Below are 6259 nucleotides of genomic sequence, written 5' to 3' on the forward strand. Positions count from 1 at the left end.
ACTGAACAAAGACATGTTTTCACGTTTTCCGAAGCGTTACTTGGTAAGCTCTCTTGAAATGTCCTCCCATTGTTTATCAGAGCCGTCTCTAAGTTAATAAATACCACAATCAAATTAAAATAAAAGGGCTGTTTTGCTAATAGTAAGACTCAAACCCATGTACTCATTCCAACTAACATAAACAAATGCCACTAGACTAAACACATTTTTTGGAAAACAAGGCTGAAAGTTGTATATAAAATACACAGCATAAAATAAAGCCACAAGCTCATGCTTCATGAGCTTGACCTTTGGGCCAGTTCTGTTGTTTATAACCTTTTCTGTTAAGGTTTTCTCTTCGAAGCGAATATGGAGGGTTCCCATAGGTTTTTGTTGATGGCACTAATAGTAGCCTCCTTTTTTAATTCAAACGTTTAGGATTTTCGTATACTATTTGTAATGAAGAAATGTGTATTAGACCCGTAAAATTATTTGGATGAGCATGGTCTGTCGTATTAATTTGCAATGCTTGTAATCTAAGCAAAGAATCTGATAGGTCTTCAACTAATGCAATGGGTTTGAACATTTTTACAATTACTCTCCTCTATCTCTTTCAACAGAGTTCATCAGTTTGGATTGCGGATTATCCCCAAGTGAACAGTCTCCTTATATTGAGGTGGAAACTGGATTAAATTTCTCATCAGATTCAAGCTTCATCCAAAGTGGAAAAATTGGTAGAATTGATGCAAGCTTAGAGTGGAAGTACCCAAAATCACAGACAACGTTGAGATACTTTCCAGACGGTCTACGAAACTGCTACAATCTGAGCGTGCACCGGGGAAGAAATTATTTGATCAGAGCTACAAGTAACTACGGAAATTACGATGGTCAAAACGTTTCTCCTAGATTTGATTTGTACATAGGCCCTAATTTCTGGGTAACAATAGATTTGGAGAAGCATGTAAATGGTGATACATGGGAGGAGATCATTCACATCCCTAAGTCAAACTCTTTGGATGTGTGTCTCATTAAGACAGGCACATCAACGCCAATCATGTCGGCCTTGGAACTAAGGGCTCTACCAAATGATACTTACAACACAGGATCAAGTTCTTTGAAGTCAATACTGAGGTCCTACCTAAGTGAATCAACAAAAGTTGTAAGGTAAATCAGCTTTAAATATTGATATTAAGATTTTTTTACTCATTCGGTTGTTGATGGTTACTAATGCAACATTATATGAACCGCAGGTTCCCAGATGATATACACGATCGAATATGGGTTCCACACTTTGAGTCAGAATGGAAGCAGATTTCCACAGCTCTCAACGTCGATAACTCCCTTAATAGCTATTTTGTGCCGAAAGAATTGCTCATGACCGCCGCAATACCTGCTAATGCCAGTGCACCGTTGAGTGTTACTAAGGATCTTGAGTTCCCTAATGATAAATTGATCATATATTTCCACTTCACTGAGGTACAATCTTTACAGGCCAACCAGACTAGAGAGTTCAGCATTGTGTGGAATGGAGAAGAAATTTATCCCACTATGAGGCCTCAATATCTAGGGGTCACCACTGTTTACACCCGGGTACCATCTCTTTGTGAAGTAGGAAAATGCTTGTTACAGCTTAAAAGAAATCATAATTCAACTCTCCCTCCTCTGCTTAACGCCATTGAAGTTTTGACAGTTATGAAGTTACCACAGTCTGAAACAAACGTAGATGATGGTATTAATTGGTACATTTGTTTTTAATGAAATTACTCAAAAACATCGTGTATGCTAAATCTAACATGTGCGTCGGAAAACTTTATGACAGTGATTGCTATAAAAAACATAAAAAACGCCAACAGGTTGAGTAGAATCTCATGGCAAGGAGACCCATGCGTACCACGGCAGTTTCTATGGGAGGGTCTAAGTTGCAACGACACGAATACGCCACCAAGAATTACTTCCTTGTGAGACCTCTATAACACAGTCCATTTTAGACTGGTTAGAGAACATTTGTTTATTTTTTTATTTTTTACTTGGACTTTTAAACAGAAACTTGTCTTCAAGTGGTTTAACGGGAAATATAGCAACTGGAATTCAAAATCTTACCCATCTGCAAAAGCTGTAAGTATGTTTATTAGTTACCGAAAGGAAGCCTATTTAGACATGCCAGTGACATTTTTTTTTTTTTTTTTCGATTTATTACAAACTTCAGGGACTTGTCAAATAACAATTTGACCGGATTGGTGCCAGAGTTTCTAGCTGACATGAAATCTTTGTTGTTCATGTAAGTTTGTAGTATGTTATAGTGGGTATTCTCATGGATCATTTTCACCTAAGTACGAGGTTTTTCCTTTTAAAACAGAGACTTAAGGAAGAACAAACTGAATAGTTCAATACCAAAGACCCTACGTGATAGAGAAAAGAAAGGACTACAGCTATTGTAAAAGCAAATCCGTCCATACATTTTCATTCAAGATCCCTTGACTTGTGGCACAAGGCTTGTGCATATAGAATACTTAAAGATCAGTATATTATTTTTGCAGTGTTGATGAAGATGACAATAAGGGCGATGGCAATAAATGTTTATCCAATTCATGTGTCCCAAAAAAGAAATTTCCAGTGATGATGGTTGCATTGGCTGTTTCCGCAGTTGTGGTCATCGGAGTGGTACTGATTCTCATTTTCGTGTTCAGAAAGAAGAAGCAATCAAGTCCAGGTTTTTGCAGAGACTCATCAATCAATCAACAACTATAAACTATAAGGTGTCAATGATATGGTTGTTTTACTAAAGTTTTCTCTATACATATCTTTGTTCCCTTTGCTAGTTGCTATATCGGAACAGTTGATTGAGACAAAAAGGAGAAGGTTTAGGTATTCAGAAGTTGTGGAAATGACAAAAAACTTCCAAATAGCTCTAGGGGAAGGAGGGTTTGGCGTCGTCTATCATGGTTATCTGAATGATTCAGATCAAGTAGCGGTTAAAGTACTCTCGCAATCATCATCACAAGGCTATAAACACTTCAAGGCCGAGGTATGATATGCCACAGATCTTCTAACAAAATAGCCAAAAAAAAAAAAAAACACAAAATATGAAGTATGATCTCTATACCGTAAAACCTCATAAATTAATAATATCGAGAACACAATATTTTTATTATTTTATGGAAATAGGAATGTATCAATAAACTAATAATTATTAATTTTAAAAGATTAACCTAATTTCTGTATATATATCTTTTTAAAAAAATCTAATCAAAATAAGAAACTTTGATAAATTTGGATTTTTCTAAAATTTCTCAATTTTTGGATGTAATTGGAAATAAAAAACAACAAAAGTTTATGATGAAGTAAAAAAAGATTAAATATGAGTTACAACAAAAATACAAATTTAAAAATAAATTAAAACAACACTAGAGTCATGTTTACTTAATTGTCTTAGTTATATCTAGGTTGTCAAAATGGGTCAAGATTAATGAGTCAACCCAATTCAACTCAACTCATGAACCCTAATAAGTTGAAAATTTTGATCCTAATGAGTTGATGAGTTAAATAAGTTGATGATTACATAAGTTCATGAGTCAAATGAGTTTGGTTATAATAGATTCATGAGTTAATCACTAACCTATCAATTTTTTATTATCAACCAAATATCGTCAACATCATCATAATACCAACATCATCATCCTATCATCATCATCATATCAACATTATCATACTATCATCATCATCATACTACAATCATGTAACTATCATCATCATCATCATCATACTATCATCATGTAACTATCATCATTATCAATGTTGTCATACTATCATCATCATACCTTCATAATCATATTAACATCACTATCATCATATCAACATATATATCATAGTAAACAGCATGATGTCATCATCATCATTTTATAATTTTCTCGCCGAAATCTCAAACCCATAATTTTCCCACCAAAATTTTGTACTTATAATTTTTCCGCCAAAAACGTAAATCCGCAATTTTCTTGCCAAAACGAAAATCCGTAATTTTCCTGCCAAAATATAATTCTGCAATTTTCCCGACAAAAACGCAAACCCGTAAATTTCTCGTCAAAAACGCAAACCCGCAATTTTCCCGCCAAAACGCAAACCTGTAAATATTTTGTCAAAAATGTAAACCCGTAAATCTCTTGCCTAAAATGCAAACTGATAAATTTTCTGCCAAATGCAAAAGCAAACTCATTTAACTAAATGGATTTATGGGCTGATCCAACCCAATTGTTAATTGAGTTGAGTCAACTCATAAACTCATTTAACTTTTAACTCATTGGATAATGAGTTGAGTTGGGTTGGGTTAACAATTTTGACACCCCTAGTTATATTTTGAATACATATATATTTTTTGGGACAAATATCTGAATAATTTATATAATAATTAATTCATGTTAATAATAAGACCATATATTTACATATGATTTTCAAAAGAAAACTTATCTTATTATTTTATTGAAATTTGTTAACTTTTACCGTGGCCAGTTTGGGACTAAACTAACTTAGAATTTAGTAATTTATAGAGATTTTTTTGTATATGTTTAATTTTAGCATCATGCTTAACCAATGTGTTTTTTCATTGTTGGTCATTAGGTCGAACTTCTTCTAAGAGTTCACCACATAAATTTGGTGAACCTTGTCGGATATTGCGATGAAAGAGATCACTTGGCCCTCATTTACGAATACATGCCCAATGGAGACTTAAGAGATCATTTGTCAGGTGAAATATGCACACACACATATATTTAATAATCATTTGAATCAAAATAAACGATTCATACGATGGCTAATTCTGACTCTAATACAGGAAAAAAAAATGGTGACTTTGTATTGAAATGGACGACGAGACTACAAATAGGTGTGGATGCTGCACTAGGTTCGGGCTAACTCAAAACAGTTTCACTAACTTGTTTTCATTACAAAAGCGTTCATGTCATTAGTGGATATCAATGATTCACATATATGATTATACATCTTAATATTACAAAAAAAGCATGAGAATGTATAATGATGATTAACAATTTCCTACCAAGTCTTCATTCACCTGAATTTATGACATCAATTAACATGAATGAGTCTTGCATAGGATTGGAGTATTTGCATTATGGATGCCGACCGTCAATGGTGCATAGAGATGTCAAAAGAATATATTGTTGGACGATCACTTCAGGGCCAAAATCGCAGATTTTGGGCTTTCAAAGTCGTTTCAAGTTGAAGATGAATTTGAGGTTTCAACGGTCCTTGCTGGTACTCCTGGATATCTTGATCCAGAGTAAGTACTATTAGTTCACTCCATTGATATATACATGTTGACATTTAAGTTGACATTCATCTTTACTGCTTTTATATATAAATTCTACTTCATCTTCTTGTTTCCAGATATTATAGAACAAGCCGGTTGGCTGAAATGAGCGATGTATACAGTTTTGGGATTGTATTACTAGAGATGATCACAAACCAACATGTGATTGACCAAGCCCGCGAAAAGCCTCACATTACAGAATGGGTGGCATTTGTGCTTAGTGAAGGAGATATTACAAGGATTGTTGATCCTAACCTTCATGGTGAATACAACTCTCGTTCAGTTTGGAGAGCTCTTGAATTGGGTATGTCATGCGCAAACCCTTCCTCAGAAAAACGGCCAAACATGTCCCAGGTTGTTATCGACTTAAAAGAATGTATAACTTCTGAAAATTCAATGAAAAGTAAGAACAATGACTCAGACTCCCATGGTTCCCTGGAACTCAACTCGAGCTTTGATACTAATGTGGCCCCTAGTGCAAGGTAGTATCTGTATAGGCGCCTTGCTCGCATCCATGTACTTCTGCTGGTGGTATTTTTTCTTTAGTGAGAGGAGTGCTTGATTCTTTTAGACATCACAAATTCACAAGTAAAAAACATACTGCATACCAAATGTTTGGAGAGACTTCTGATATATCATGGTTTTTGTGGTTTTTAACCATGATATAAAGAGTCTTTTAGTGTCTTTTCATTTGTTTCTAGATTGTTTTTGAGTCTTTACAGGTTTTTAGCATGGAAGGAGCAAAATGGAGCAATTCGGATGTTTTGGAGCATAAATCTTGAAGAATCAATTTGGTCTCGGATGAAAGCAGGAGCATCGACCGACACCAAGATAGGAGGCATCGATCGACACTCATCTCTGCCGACTCAAGACCCAAGTTTTGGAAAATTTACAAATCTGCCCCAAAGTTTTCCATATTTGCAACATAAGTCCCTGACGTGTTTTAGGACATATATATAT

The 6259-nt window shown here is 34.7% G+C and overlaps 1 pseudogene; it reads left to right on the forward strand.

The window, feature by feature from the left end:
* Nucleotides 349-5785, forward strand: LOC104711092 (annotated as a pseudogene).

The sequence above is a fragment of the Camelina sativa genome, chromosome 9 (genome assembly GCF_000633955.1).
Source record: "Camelina sativa cultivar DH55 chromosome 9, Cs, whole genome shotgun sequence".
NCBI lineage: Eukaryota > Viridiplantae > Streptophyta > Magnoliopsida > Brassicales > Brassicaceae > Camelina > Camelina sativa.